Consider the following 14,905-nt stretch of genomic DNA (forward strand, 5'->3'; position numbering starts at 1 on the left):
GACCGCCGCAGAGGGAATCTTTGCAGGGGCAACTCGTCAGCGCCCGAGCCCAGGCCTACCCAAACGGAGGAGGGAGAGCTGCACTGCAGATCCGACCTCGGCCTGTGAATGAATCAATCCAGGTGAGCCCAAACGAGCTCCGTGCACCTCTCCTGCTTCCTATCCTGATGGGACAGGAAAACACTGGTGATGTGAGGAGGGGGTGGGGGTTTTAACCTCTCTGTGTTTTTCCTGTCCAATCAGGAGGGAGTCGATCTCAGGATGTGGTGTCATGGAGATGACTGGGGAAAACTATAATATTGCTCAAGCATCACAGGAAGCATTATTATAAAGGTGGTGCCTGGCTGGGATTAGAGAGAAGGCGGTATCAGGGGCGTGCACAAACTCTAAAAGAAACAGGACGCACGCAGCTCCTACAAGGTGCAACTTAAGCCTGCAACAGTGCAGGAAAGCGGGCCCAGAGTCTGCAGCGGAGAGGAGCCTTGTGTGCAGTTTGACTGAGGTACATAGCAGGATGAGCTGCACGCTGGCGGCTGCCAACTGTTATTGTTACAGGCCAGCTTTCTGAAAGGAGTCCACTACAGCCTGCAGTTTGGGTAGGTGACTTTCCCAGTCGGTACTGTGGATGACAATATCGTCCAGGTAAGCCGAAGCATACCAACGATGTGGACGAAGCACAATGCCCATTAGTCTCTAAAAAGTGGCGGGGGCGCCATGCAGACCAAAGGGTAAGACCTTATATTGATACAGCCCCCCAGGCATGATGAAGGCAGTTTTCTCTTTGGCAGCCTCCGTTAAGGGCACCCGCCAGTACCCTTTCGTGAGGACTAAAATAGAAAAATACCGGACTTGTCCTAACCTCTCGATGAGCTGATTCACCCGGGGCATGGGATATGCATCGAATTTGGAAACCTTGTTGAGTTTTTGAAAGCTGTTACAAAACCGCAATGTACCGTCCAGCCTGGGTATCAATACTATAGGACTGGCCCACTCGCTTTTTGACTCCTCAATGACGTCTAGCTGCACCTCCTCCTATATGGCTTGTTGACGAGCCTCGGGTACCAGGTATGGTTTTAATCAGACTTTTGCCTGAGGCTCAGTGACAATGTCATGTTGGATTATGGAAGTGCTTCCAGGGAGGTCCGAGAACACACCTGTGTTCAGACTAACGAACTCCCTGGCCTCCTGAGTCTGTTTAGAGGGGAGGCTGTCAGCAATTTTTACTGTGGCAGCCGCCTCTCTTGTATTAGACAGAGGGGTTGGTACCTCTTCTCCTAGAAAATCCGGCCGTGGACTGTCTTCTGTACAGGTTTCCCTACCTTTCCACGGTTTGAGTAAATTCACATGGTAAACCTGCTCTGGCTTTCGCCGCCCTGGCTGGTGTACGTTGTAGTTTACATCTCCAATTTTCTCGAGTATCTCGTAGGGCCCGTGCTATCTAGCCAAGAACTTACTGTCCAAGGTCGGCACCAGAACGAACACCCGATCACACGGGTTAAAGATCCGGGCCAGAGCCTGCCAATTATAGACCTGACTCTGGGCTCGCAGAGCTGCCTCCATATGCTCCCTAACAAGAGGCAACACTGTCTCTATCCGATCTTTCATCTGGGTAACATACTCAATTACACTTTTATGTGGAGTGGGTTGTTGTTCCCACGCCTCTTTGGCCACGTCCAAGAGACTGCGAGGGTGTCTGCCATATAGCAGTTCGAAGGGCGAGAACCCAGTAGTCCTGGAGTACCTCTTGCACTGCGAACATGAGATGGGCCAGAAGGAGGTCCCAGTCCCCTTTTTCAACATTTTTTTTATGTTTGGTTAAACCGTTCTACCAGACTGTGTTTGCGGATGGTAAACGGACGTCCGTAGTTTTATGTGCAACAACTTAGAGTTGCCTCATCATCTTGGACATAAAAGGGGTCCCTTAGTCAGTCAGAACCTCTTTAGGTAGTCCTACTCGGGAAAACATCTCCATTAACTCCTTAGCTATGAGTTTGGCCGAGGTATGTCACAGTGGCGCCACCTCTGGGTACTGAGTGGCATAGTCTAGAATGACTAAGATGTGTTGATGCCCTCTGGCGGACTTCGGTACTGGGCCTATGAGGTCCATAGCTATTCGGTCAAACGTGGGGCACTGGTTGTAATATGGCTGGTTTAATGTACGACATACAACCGTGCCTGAAAAATGCACAAACCAAAAATATTAAGCGGGCGCAGTAGAGGCAAAATACAAGTTCTTAACTCAAAACGTCAGTGTCTATTCACACTTGAGGCAACTGCACAAACACAAAGTAACTTTGCAGTCTTGGTGTTAATTTACACACAATTGAAAGTTCATATAACACAAGTCACCTTGCTGGCAGTTGTGCCTCCAGTAGTCCACAGCAGGCTTTAGGGGACCTGTTTCTCCAGCGTGCAGCTCTCAGCCCTCCAGCACGGCACAAAGCCTCAGATCCCAAAAACAGAGACATCTCTGCTGATCCCAGCTGCCTATTTAAAGACAGCCAGGTGCTGCCAAAACCTGTACTGGTCAGATATTTGACCTCATCTGGCTGGAAACCAACCCAGCCTGTCTGCCCCATAGGCTGATTTTAATTAGTTTCAGTATAAAGCTGTAGCCTGCTCTCACTACATGCATTGGAAGCTGGCACAAGGAAAGGTATAGAGTGGGCTTGGCATGCAGGTTAGTTCCTGCATACCTTGTAATGGAGGCCATTAAAGCACCAAAAATAGTAAAAAGCAGTGGACCCAGCATGCATGTGGATCCAACACTCCCTGAATTTTATGGCGGCCACTATGGCGCATAACAGGTAGTATTTAGTGTTAGGACCTGTCTAAGGCTACTTTCACACTAGCGTTCAGAGCGGATCCGTTCATATAATGCAGACGGTGGCTCCGTTCAGAACAGATCCGTCTGCATTATATTGTCAAAAAATGTCTAAGTGTGAAATTAGCCTGAACGGATCCGTCCAGACTTTTACATTGAAAGTCAATGGGGGACGGATCCGTTTGAAGATTGAGCCATATTGTGTCATCTTCAAACGGATCCGTCCCCATTGACTTACATTGTAAGTCTGGATGGATCCGCTTGCCTCCGCACGGCCAGGCGAACACCCGAACACTGCAAGCAGCGTTCAGGTGTCCGCCTGCTGAGCGGAGCGGAGGCTGAACGCCGCCAGACTGATGCATTCTGAGCGGATCCGCGTCCACTCAGAATGCATTAGGGCTGGACGGAAGCGTTCGGGTCCGCTTGTAAGCCCCTTCAAACGGAGCTCACAAGCGGACAGCCGAACGCTAGTGTGAAAGTAGCCTAACAGGGATCACCTTGACGTACGGCAGACGGGCTCAGATGGTTTTGTACAAAATGCATTGGCCAAGCATCTCACTTTATAAATAAACGTAGCATTAGCACTATAATTTTTGTGACTATGGCATTATTGTACTTTATCTGATTTGCAGGGTGCTGCTGCATTGTCTTTTTTTCCCTAATGATAGGATCCTCTCATGTAAAGTTCTGGGGAGTGTTTCTATTCCTAAGATCTCTGCTTGCTTTCAGCGACTGGCAGCACATCCAGAGACTTCATGGTGGCCATCTACAGCAGCAGAGCTTGTTACATTGTGTCACTTCTGTCTAGTAAGGAGCGTTTGTCAGGTGGACCTTACCAAAAGATGTTTTCAGCCTGTAGATATCAGCAATTCACTGACAGCAAGCATTCATCCTGAAAATGGTGAAGAATGGATGCACTCTATTAAGACCTGAGCTGAGGCTACTCAGCTTTTTTCTGAAGTCCCATAGACTACAATGAATAGAGCTCTCCAATTATCAATTTTGCATTGTTCTATTTTTTTGCAGAACGGAAACGAAATGCACATGGAGTACCTTCATTTTTTTTTTTTTTGCGGACCCAATGAAATGAATGATTCCGTATACGGATTACAAAAAAATAAATAAAAAATATAGTTGAAAAATAGTTACAAGTCCCCCTTTTAACCGGCCCCCATGGCAAGTTTTACACCATGTTTGTGTCATGGCTGAGGGTGGGGAAAACCCTCAGCCGTGCGATGCCAAAAGATGTTACTGGGTGCTCGGCCAGAACAACAGAATAAGGGAGCAGGTCACCTCCTTTTGCGTCCCTAATCTGACCCTGACTCCTAACCATATGAGCCAACCCTGATGGTAGGAGGGCTCATACACCGGAACCTAATAGTCCCTGCTAGCCCTCAGGGTGGCCCTGGACTAGGAGCTGGGTAGACAACCTGTTCCTCCTGGACGCAGAGAAACAGGAGTCTAAGGCCCCTTTCACACGGGCGAGTTTTCCGTGCGGGTGCGATGCGTGCGGTGAACGCATTGCACCCACACTGAATCCTGACCCATTCATTTCTATGGGGCTGTGCACACGAGCAGTGATTTTCACGCATCACTTGTGCGTTGCGTGAAAATCGCAGCATGCTCCTCTTTGTGCGTTTTTCACGTAACGCAGGGCCCATAGAAATGAATGGGGTTGCGTAAAAATCGCATGCATCCGCAAGCAAGTGCGGATGCGGTGCAATTTTCACGCATGGGTTCTAGGTGACAGTCTATACACTGTATTATTTTCCCTTATAACATGGTTATAAGGGAAAATAATAGCATTCTGAATACAGAATGCTTAGTATAATAGTGCTGGAAGGGTTAAAAAAAAATAAAAAAAGTTAACTCACCTTATCCACTTGATCGCGTAGTTCCCGGTAGGTCTCTTCTTTAGCTGTGGGCTAAATGACCTGTCGTGATGTCAGATCACATGCTCCAATCACATAGTCCATCACCATGGTGATGGAGCATGTGATCTGACATCACCACAGGTCCTTTAGCCCACAGCTAAAGAAGAGACCGACCGGGAACTACGCGATCAAGAGGATAAGGTGAGTTAACTTTTTTATTTTTTTTAACCCTTCCAGCACTATTATACTAAGCATTCTGTATTCAGAATGCTATTATTTTCCCTTATAACCATGTTATAAGGGAAACTAATACAATCTTCAGAACATCAATCCCAAGCCCGAACTTCTGTGAAGAAGTTCGGGTTTGGGTACCAAACATGCGCAATTTTTCTCACGTGAGTGCAAAACGCATTACAATGTTTTGCACTCGCGCGGAAAAATCGCGCATTTTCCCGCAACGCACCCGCCTCTTATCCGGGCAAAAAACATGACGCCCGTGTGAGTTTTCCGTGCGGGTGCGATGAACGTATTGCACCTGCACTGAATCCTGACCCATTCATTTCAATGGGGCTGTGTACATGAGCGTTGATTTTCACGCATCACTTGTGCGTTGAGTGAAAATCGCAGCATGCTCTATATTGTGCGATTTTCACGCGACGCAGGCCCCACAGAAGTGAATGGGGTGCGTGAAAATCGCATAGCATCCGCAAGCAAGTGCGGATGTGGTGCGATTTTCACGCATGGTTGCTAGGATTAAAGTCTATTCACTGTATTATTTTCCCTTATAACATGTTTATAAGGGAAAATAATAGCATTCTGAATACAGAATGCATAGTATAATAGGGCTGGAGGGGTTAAAAAATTAATTAAAAAAAGTGAACTCACCTTCTCCTCTTGATCGGGTAGTTCCCGGTCTCTTTACTTCTTGAATGATGAGCTGTGGGCTAAAGGACCTGTGGTGATGTCAAATAACATGCTCCATCAACACGGTGATGGACCATGTGATTGGAGCATGTGATCTGACGTCACCACAGGTCATTTAGCCCACAGCTCATCATTCAAGAAGTAAAGAGACCGGGAACTACGCGATCAAGAGGAGAAGGTGAGTTAATTTTTCTGTTTTTATTTTTAACCCCTCCAGCACTATTATACTATGCATTCTGTATTCAAAATGCTATTATTTTCCCTTATAACCATGTTATAAGGGAAAATAATACAATCTTCAGAACATCAATCCCAAGCCCGAACTTCTGTGAAGAAGTTCGGGTTTGGGTACCAAACATGCGCAATTTTTCTCCCGCAAGTGCAAAGCAGAAAAATTGCACATTTTCCCGCAACGCACCCTCTTATCCGGGCTAAAAATAAGACGCCCGTGTGAAAGAGGCCTAAAGTGGCCAAGCGACACAGAAACGGGAGACATGAACAACACAAACAACCCCGTGCACACCAAACATGGAAAATGCACACCTATAACACAAGTTGCCATAGACAACCGCCTGCTATGACAGCGAGCAGCCTAGCAAGCAGCTCCAGCTGCTCTACTGCCACATACCTAATGTTGCCAGCAGCAACCACAAGTGAGGCAACAAACTAACGGCCCTCACCTGTGATTGAACAACCAACCAAACCGCAGGCAACAGCAAACGGTTCAGGAATCACGTCCATAGCCATGTTTGTGACACTTTGTCAGTTGGGCAGGGGCGTTTCGAGACTCCAGACCCAAAAAATGTACTAACATTTACACCTGGGGTAAACCGGGTATCGTTTTTTCACCAGGGCCAAGGTCTGTCATAGATACACCTAATTTATGCCTCGTCACATGGCAACCCAAGGGGTGACACTATGACTGGCGTAAAATGCTTAGTAAATGTGCCCCACTGTCTGAGGCAAGAAGAAGCTACAACCCAAGGTGACGTTTCAGGATGTTACCTTCAAAAGAAAGTGCTTAAAATAAGCCAGAAAATCCTACATGAAGAACTCCACCCAGACATAACCTAACAGTACAGCCGCTATGACAGGCTGTTCCCGCCCTTTTATTCCCATGTAGAACTGGAGGACGTTTGCTCGTCATTCCCACAGGTTTCTGCGGTCCCCAGTCTCCTCAGCAGCAACAGCTGTAAACCGAGCAGCCGGCGGGCGGGTCACCCTCGTGTGAGCTCACACTGCAAACAGCAGCATCATCATTAGCGTTAGTAACAGCAACACCCTCCGCAGCTCCTCTCACGAACACAGCTGCACTGGGCCCCACCGGACACTGCTCTCCCGCCCGCACCCCCAATACGGAACAATACACGCGGGACAGAGGAGGAAGTGGAAACAGGAGGGAGGGAGGAGAAATAAGGAGGCAGGATAGGGGGGGGATAAGGGCCCCGACCAACCGGGGTGTGGAGCGAGGGAAGGCTCTCGGTGTGGGAGCGCTCAGTGTGGCCGACATCCAGCCGTGAGGTGAGTGTGGGGTGAACGCGGGGCTTTATTATTACCTCACGGAGACAATGCTGCTTCCTGCGCGCGCTAAATATAGTCCGTATCCAGCGGCGGCTCACGTCACAGATCCCTGTCATGTCACCACACGGCTCATTGTGTGTCTGCTGCTCCCTCAGGTAAGTGCTCCGAGCACCCACCTCAGAGGAACTACTGTACACGGGAGCGCCTAGTCCTGACGTAGATATAGGTTGTCTGACCCAGCATCTTCTGGCTGTGCCGGGAGCTCACCATTGTATTATCCCGTGTACTAAAACATCTTACCGTGTATATTGTGTGCTGTACACATCTATCATGTATGGATAATGTACATCTATGAAGAACACGTGCTGTACACATCTATCATGTATGGATAATGTACATCTAAGAAGAACACATGTGCTGTACACATCTATCATGTATGGATAATGTACATCTATGAAGAACACATGTGCTGTACACATCTATCATGTATGGATAATGTACATCTATGAAGAACACTGCTGTACACATCTATCATGTATATACAGTGTACGTAGTGACATCTATGAAGAACACTGCTGTACACATCTATCATGTATATACAGTGTACGTAGTGACATCTATGAAGAGCACTGCTGTACACATCTATCATGTATATACAGTGTACGTAGTGACATCTATGAAGAGCACTGCTGTACACATCTTATCATGTATGTATAATGTACATCTATGAAGAACACATGTGCTGTACACATCTATCATGTATGGATAATGTACATCTATGAAGAACACATGTGCTGTACACATCTATCATGTATGGATAATGTACATCTATGAAGAACACATGTGCTGTACACATCTATCATGTATGGATAATGTACATCCATGAAGAACACATGTGCTGTACACATCTATCATGTATGGATAATGTACATCTATGAAGAACACATGTGCTGTACACATCTATCATGTATGGATAATGTACATCTATGAAGAACACATGTGCTGTACACATCTATCATGTATGGATAATGTACATCTATGAAGAACACATGTGCTGTACACATCTATCATGTATGGATAATGTACATCTATGAAGAACACATGTGCTGTACACATCTATCATGTATGGATAATGTACATCTATGAAGAACACATGTGCTGTACACATCTATCATGTATGGATAATGTACATCTATGAAGAACACATGTGCTGTACACATCTATCATGTATGGATAATGTACATCTATGAAGAACACATGTGCTGTACACATCTATCATGTATGGATAATGTACATCTATGAAGAACACATGTGCTGTACACATCTATCATGTATATACAGTGTACGTAGTGACATCTATGAAGAGCACTGCTGTACACATCTATCATGTATATACAGTGTACGTAGTGACATCTATGAAGAGCACTGCTGTACACATCTATCATGTATATACAGTGTACGTAGTGACATCTATGAAGAGCACTGCTGTACACATCTATCATGTATGGATAATGTACATCTATGAAGAACACATGTGCTGTACATATAGAATACATGTGTTTTTATGGCCAGCCATAGGAATATCTAGCTGCGCTATGACTACCTATGGAATAACTGATATATACATATAAAATATATGTGTGTGTGTGTGTATATATATATATATATATATATATAAAGAATATATGTGCTATACGTATAGAATACACGTGTTCTGTAAAGCTGGATAGAATAAGTTCTGGCGGTGCCATGTCTACCTATATAGTAACACCTGACCCTTAGCGATGTGCAGTATACATCCTTATTACTTGTAATAGAGTCTATGTACTGTGTGCCCTACACATACTAATAATACATGTGTATATCTATGCGAATACAGATCATGTACATATGTGTATTTACAATTTGCTTGTCTATAATCTGCATATTTCCTGCTGACCTATGTGCATATTGGCTGTGGTATATAGATGGCCTTTTATATCCTCACACAGCTATTGGATGGATGTGTCTGTCTCACACATGAGCAGGTATGATGTACATGTGACGGTAGATCATGTATGTGACGTGCATGGTGAGAACGCGCAGGTCGTACAGTTGTTGCTGTCGGGCCTGCACTCAGTATTGATATATTAAGGTGCTGCTGTTGCCTAGGGCAGTGGGGCAAATTGTTATAGAGGAGAGATGGAAATTTGCAGGTGCCCACCCATTCCTAGACGTCAGCACCCTCCTCCTGGTGTAAGGTGCTCAGGTTACACCCTAGGTAGGCACTGGAGGATTATGGGTGGGAGTCTGCAAGTGATGCTGCCTGGTAGAGGGGGGGGGGGGGGGGTTACAGAGAAGTCAGTGGGCGTCCTGCTTCACTTATCTGAAGTCCTGAGGGTGACCTTCACATGTTAGAGCAATGATGTCTTCATGTGACTAGAAGATCATTTCCTAGGGACATGGAAACCTTGAGTACAATGTAATGTGTATCTCTGTATCTTTTGGGAATATTAGATGTTACCATGCATGGTTCAGTGAGTGGTATACAACTAGTAATGGAGAAGCTCATTATGTTGTGAACTGGTACACAGTATGGACTGGATGTTCTGCAGTTCTCATGTGTCTGAGTTTATGGTAGACAGCGCGTTTCATACATACAGTGGCAAATCTACAACATTTCCACCAATGCCTGCTCTGAGATCTCAGGGTCAGGTATCCGAATAGCGAGGATGCTTGGCCCTGTCATTCCGGGTGGGAGGGGGAATGGTGACAGGGGAGAGGAGGAGGAGGTGTGCTCCGAGGGGCTAGACCTGTGATGGCTAACCTCCAGCACTCCAGCTGTGGTAAAACTACAACTCCTAAGATGCACACTTGCTTGGCTGTTCTCAGAACTCCATAGAAATGAATGGAGCATGCTGGAAGTCATACTTTCACCACATATGGAGTGCCGGAGTTTAGCCATTACTGGGCAAGGTGGAGCCCTCTATGCTCCAAGAACCACTCGTCACAATCAGTCCTATCAGGTAGTTACCTGGTTTCCTAGGATGGATTGTGCTGACAAGTGTGCTTTTAAATTCATAAGATAACCCCTTTAAAAGGAATGTCAACAGTTTGAACCTTCAAAACTGCTGACAGCGCTAGACAGGGGCCATCAACAGCAGCTTTAAAGGGGTATTCCCCTCTCAGACAATGGGGGCATATCGCTAGGATATGCCCCCATTTTCTGATAGGTGCAGGTCCCACTGCTGCCCTGAACAACAGGGCGTTACTGTTACACCTAGGGGCTCTGCTCTCTCTGCAAGTGCTACATCCTCTGCAGTTTAATTGACTTTAGCAGAAGTCAGGGCCAAGCGTTGCAGAGAGCTGAGCCTTTAGGAGTAATGGCAACACCCCCGTTGCTCTTCGAGGCTCATTTTGTACTGTGCAAAAGAAGAAAGAAGGCTGAAAACAGTAATTACCTTGCTGCATATAAAACGCACTTTGCTTGTACTGTAAATGTTGTGACTTTGCCAGCATGACATTTCATAGTAATAACGCCACTTGTAAATGGGTGCGTGATACTCCTGAAAGTCCCTCACGCTGAAGTGGTCTCTGCTGTGAGCTGCTCCATGAGTGAGGGCTGTAGTGTCCGACTTGGGGGAATAGCACACACCGGATTACAAGTTCTGTTTCACAGTGTGAACAGACAACAGTCCGTTGGAGCTATCTGGATCCGGCCTTACCAAGTGTTACCTGAATGCCACCCTGCCTCATTGACTATAATGGGGATCGTCTGACATCCGACTGCAGGAGACTGACAACGTGCTATGTAAGCACTTTTCTCTCCACGTTCAAGCAAGCAAAACCTCTGTCACGGTCCCTCGGGTGACTGGTGTCTGGAGTTCAGAGAGACTGGCTGAGCGTGGAGGAATCTAACAGCCCCCTTGATTTTTCTTTATTCAGTGTTGATAGGGTTAATAACCACTTTCCGTTTCTAAGCTGTTCCTCAGTGGTCATCACTTCTACCCTTTATAGTCTGACCCCTCCCCTCTGTCTATGCAGTAGATAGCTTCATTTGGGTTTGGATGAGCTGGTGTGAGGTCGTCTCTGGTGTTCCTGTTCTTCCATCTCTACAGAAGTTGTCGTGTTTGTTTGCATTTGTTATATTCCCTGTTTGTATCTGTGCCTGAGACAGAGACTTCCATTCATCCATCTAGGGAGAAATGTGTTTTCTCTGGTCCTAAACTTATTCCATGGAATTATAGGGAAATCAGGGCCTAGGTATCCTGCATATGAATATTCCTGCCTACAAGGTCTATTCGTATTGATAGGTAGTCAGGGCCCGGATTAGGGTTGTCTAGGAGGTGACCTGTTTCTTCCCTAGTTTCCAGGCCCATTTACTGTTCCCCTTCCCTCCTGTGTTCAGTGTGGAGTTTCCCCCCACACACTGATCATGACACAGATATGTTGCTTCGATATAGCAAAAGTTTTGTTTCAAGATGCAGTGGCACTTTTAGGCTACTTTCACACTTGCGTTAGGAGCGGATCCGTCTGGTGTCTGCACAGACGGATCCGCTTCTATAATGCAAACGCTTGCATCCGTTCAGAACGGATCCGTTTGCATAACTGTTTATTTCAGATCAGATTTTTCACTTCGGAAAACTCAGATCCGACAGTATATTCTAAACACAGAAGCGTTCCCATGGTGATGGGGACGCTTCAAGTTAGAATATACTGAGAACTGTGTACATGACTGTCCCCTGCTGCCTGGCAGATGCGGCAGACCCCCCTCCTGTATTTAACTTATTGGTGGCCAGTGCGGCCCCCTCCCTCCCAAGTATTAAATATGACCAGTGCGGCCCCCCTCCCTCTATATTCATTGGTGGCCGGCCAGTGCGGATTCCCAATATTAAATGTGACCAGTGCGGCCTCCCCCTCCCTCCCCAGTATTAAATATGACCAGTGCGGCCCCCCTCCCTCTATATTCATTGGTGGCCGGCCAGTGCGGATTCCAAGTATTGTGACCAGTGCGGCCTCCCCTCTCCCCCCCCCCCTCAATTAAAATCCCCCCCATCATTGGTGGCAGCGGAGAGTACCGATCGGAGTCCCAGTTTAAATCGCTGGGGCTCCGATCGGTTACCATGGCAGCCAAGACGCTATTGCAGTCTTGGCTGCCATGGTTACTTGGCAATAAATACAAGCATTATACTTACCTGAAGAGCTGCGATGTCTGTGTCCGGCCGGGAGCTCCTCCTACTGGTAAGTGAAAGGTCTGTGCGGCGCATTGCCTATAGCACAGACCTGTCACTTACCAGTAGGAGGAGCGCCCGGCCGGTCAGACATTGCAGCTCTTCAGGTAAGTATAATGCTTGTATTTACAGGTCATTCTCAAAAAATTAGCATATTGTGATAAAGTTCATTATTTTCTGTAATGTACTGATAAACATTAGACTTTCATATATTTTAGATTCATTACACACCAACTGAAGTAGTTCAAGCCTTTTATTGTTTTAATATTGATGATTTTGGCATACAGCTCATGAAAACCCAAATTTCCTATCTCAAAAAATTAGCATATTTCATCCGACCAATAAAATAAGTGTTTTTAATACAAAAAAAGTCAACCTTCAAATAATTATGTTCAGTTATGCACTCAATACTTGGTCGGGAATCCTTTTGCAGAAATAACTGCTTCAATGCGGCGTGGCATGGAGGCAATCAGCCTGTGGCACTGCTGAGGTGTTATGGAGGCCCAGGATGCTTCGATAGCGGCCTTAAGCTCATCCAGAGTGTTGGGTCTTGCGTCTCTCAACTTTCTCTTCCCAATATCCCACAGATTCTCTATGGGGTTCAGGTCAGGAGAGTTGGCAGGCCAATTGAGCACAGTAATACCATGGTCAGTAAACCATTTACCAGTGGTTTTGGCACTGTGAGCAGGTGCCAGGTCATGCTGAAAAATGAAATCTTCATCTCCATAAAGGTTTTCAGCAGATGGAAGCATAAAGTGCTCCAAAATCTCCTGATAGCTAGCTGCATTGACCCTGCCCTTGATAAAACACAGTGGACCAACACCAGCAGCTGACATGGCACCCCAGACCATCACTGACTGTGGGTACTTGACACTGGACTTCAGGCATTTTGGCATTTCCCTCTCCCCAGTCTTCCTACAGACTCTGGCACCTTGATTTTCGAATGACATGCAACAGTCAAGTTCTGCTTCTCTGTAGCCCAGGTCAGGCGCTTCTGCCACTGTTTCTGGTTCAAAAGTGGCTTGACCTGGGGAATGCGGCACCTGTAGCCCATTTCCTGCACACGCCTGTACACGGTGGCTCTGGATGTTTCTACTCCACTGCTTCCGCAGGTCCCCCAAGGTCTGGAATCGGTCCTTCTCCACACTCTTCCTCAGGGTCCGGTCACCTCTTCTCGCTGTGCAGCGTTTTCTGCCACAATTTTTCCTTCCCACAGACTTCCCACTGAGGTGCCTTGATACAGCACTCTGGGAACAGCCTATTCGTTCAGAAATTTCTTTCTGTGTCTTACCCTCTTGCTTGAGGGTGTCAATGATGGCCTTCTGGACAGCAGTCAGGTCGGCAGTCTTACCCATGATTGCGGTTTTGAGTAATGAACCAGGCTGGGAGTTTTTAAAAGCCTCAGGAATCTTTTGCAGGTGTTTAGAGTTAATTAGTTGATTCACTTGATTAGGTTAATAGCTCGTTTAGAGAACCTTTTCATGATATGCAAATTTTTTGAGATAGGAATTTTGGGTTTTCATGAGCTGTATGCCAAAATCATCAATATTAAAACAATAAAAGGCTTGAACTACTTCAGTTGGTGTGTAATGAATCTAAGATATATGAAAGTCTAATGTTTATCAGTACATTACAGAAAATAATGAACTTTATCACAATATGCTAATTTTTTGAGAAGGACCTGTATAGCGAAGTAACCATGGCAGCCAAGACTGCAATAGCGTCTTGGTTGCCATGGTAACCGATCGGAGCCCCAGCGATTTAAACTGGGACTCCGATCGGTACTCTCCGCTGCCACCAATGGTGGGGGGGGGTTGATTTTAATTGGGGGGGGGGGGGAGAGGGGAGGCCGCACTGGTCACAATACTTGGAATCCGCACTGGCCACCAATAAATATAGAGGGAGGGGGAGGCCGCACTGGCTACAATTAATACAATAAGTTAATTACAGGAGATGGGGGGGGGGGGGGGGGTCTGCCCAATGCTGCCAGGCAGCAGGGGGCAGTCATGTACACAGTTCTCAGTATATTCTAACATGAAGCGTCCCCATCACCATGGGAACGCCTCTGTGTTAGAATATACTGTCGGATCTAAGGTTTACGATGTAACTCAAATCCGATGGTATATTCTAACATAGAGGCGTTCCCATGGTGATGGTGTGAAAGTAGCCTAACATCACATGTAAAAACTATATTTTCAAAACTAAGAATTTGGTTGCTGCAAAGTAGGGATCGACCGATATTGCTTTTTTAGGTCCGATATCGATACCAATAATATGAACTTTTAGGCCGATAGCTGATAATTTATACCGATATTATGTGAATTTTCATTTTTGGAAAAAAAAATTAAAATTCCTGCTGAAAATGAATGTTTATTGTTAATGTGTATTTTTTTTTTTTTTTGTAAATCTTTCTTTTTCATTTATACTTAATATTTTGGTGTTTGTTTTTTTTGTTGTGTGTTTGTTTTTTGTTTTTTTTGTTTTTTTTACTAACTTTTAGCCTTAGGGACTAGAACCCTTGTCCTATTCACCCTGATAGAGATCTATCAGGG

The 14,905-nt window shown here is 46.0% G+C and overlaps 1 protein-coding gene across 1 annotated transcript in view; it reads left to right on the top strand.

Moving 5' to 3' along the window:
- The first annotated feature begins 6,748 nt into the window (after positions 1–6,748).
- Positions 6,749–14,905, top strand: part of RALA (RAS like proto-oncogene A) — a 74,705-nt gene continuing 66,548 nt past the window's right edge. The window contains exon 1 of the mRNA XM_044293136.1: positions 6,749–7,143. The gene's annotated coding sequence lies outside the window, so the exon portion shown is untranslated. The remainder of the gene's footprint in view (positions 7,144–14,905) is intronic.

Source organism: Bufo gargarizans, chromosome 5, assembly GCF_014858855.1.
Source record: "Bufo gargarizans isolate SCDJY-AF-19 chromosome 5, ASM1485885v1, whole genome shotgun sequence".
Classification (NCBI taxonomy): domain Eukaryota; kingdom Metazoa; phylum Chordata; class Amphibia; order Anura; family Bufonidae; genus Bufo; species Bufo gargarizans.